General features: G+C 43.8%; 1 pseudogene; it reads left to right on the top strand.

The window, feature by feature from the left end:
• The first annotated feature begins 603 nt into the window (after positions 1-603).
• On the top strand, positions 604-1119 carry LOC101645358 (annotated as a pseudogene).
• Positions 1120-1526: the final 407 nt, after the last annotated feature.

The raw sequence follows: 1526 nt of genomic DNA, 5'->3' as shown, positions 1-1526 counted from the left end.
ACTGGGAATTGATGGAATGCCAAGGGAAGTGTTTCAACAAATGGATGCAGTGCAGGAGGGCCGCACTCATCTGTGCAAAGAAATTTGGAAAACGTCTGATGTCTGACTAGCTCACTAGAGAAGATCCATATTTTTTCCTATCCCAAAGAAAGGTGACCCAGCAGAATGTGGAAGTTAGTGGAAAATATCAGTAATCTCACATGCAAGTAAAATTTTGCTGAAGATAATTTTAAAATGGTGGCAGCAGTACATTAACACGGAGGGAATAGAAATTCAAACCAGAGATTCAGAAGAGAATGAAGGATAAGGAATATGATTGCTGATGTAGGGCAGATCTTGGCTGAACGTTAAAAGAAATACCAGAAAGATGTCTTCCTGTGTTTTATCGGCTATGTGGATAATAACAAATCAGAGAGAACGTTGCAAAGAATGAGAATTACAGACTACTTAATTGTGCTTATGTGGAACCCAGACCAAAAAGCAGTTGTTTAAAAAAAACCCAGGAAATAATGTGTGGTTTAAAATCAATAAAGGTGCTTTTGGCTTTTGACTCGGAGGAGGGTTTGGCGCAACTTGCTTCCGTCATCCAGCAGCTGCGTTCATCCGACACCAGCCCCCTCCGCCATGCCGCCCAAGTTCCACCCCAACGAGATCAAAGTTGTGTACTTCAGGTACTCCCATGAGGAAGTCGGTGCCACGTCTGCTCTGGCCCCCAAGATCAGCCCCTGGGTTTGTCTCCAAAGAAGGTTGGTGATGACATTGCCAAGGCAACCGGTAACTGGAAGGGTTTAAGGATTACTGTGAAATTGACCATTCAGAACAGACAAGCCCAGATTGAAGTGGTACTTTCTGCCTCTGCCCTCATCATCCAAGCCCTCAAGGAACCACCCAGGGACAAAAAGAAGCAGAAAAACATTAAGCCTAGTGGGAACGTCACTCTCTATGAGATCGTTGGCATTGCCCATCAGATGCGGCACCAATCTGGCTAGAGAACTGTCTGGAACTATTAAAGAGATCCAGGGGACTGCCCGGTCTGTGGGCTGCAATGTTGATGGGCGCCACCCTCATGTTATCACAGCTAACACCAACAGTGGTGCCGTGGAGTGCTCAGCCAGTTAAGAACTACAAAAGAAAACAATAAAGACTCATTTAATAACAAAATAAGTCAATAAAGGTGTGTGCGAGGGTTGTATTCATTCACCGTACTTATTCAATCTGCATGCTGAGCAAATAATCTGAGAAGCTGGGCCATGTGAAGAAGTTTGCTGCATCAGGATTAGGGGAAGACTCCTTACCAAGCTGAGATGTGCAGAGGATACAACTTTAGTTGTATAAAGTGAAGAAGGCTTGAAGCATTTACTGATGAAGATCAAAGACAATAACCTTAAGAATGGACTACACCAGGATGCCTGGTAGGGCTTGATCAAGGGCAATGTAACCAAGAGGAATCACTGAAACCCAAATGAAGGCTGAACATGATAGTGGGACATGTTCCCACTATCCCACTAAAATATATGTAAATATAT

Source organism: Echinops telfairi, unplaced genomic scaffold (assembly GCF_000313985.2).
Source record: "Echinops telfairi isolate 266 unplaced genomic scaffold, ASM31398v2 ScPeMD7_5592;HRSCAF=6446, whole genome shotgun sequence".
Taxonomy (NCBI): Eukaryota; Metazoa; Chordata; class Mammalia; order Afrosoricida; family Tenrecidae; genus Echinops; species Echinops telfairi.
The sequence above is the reverse complement of the archived record's forward strand: the minus strand, read 5'-3'. Positions and strand labels throughout refer to the sequence as shown.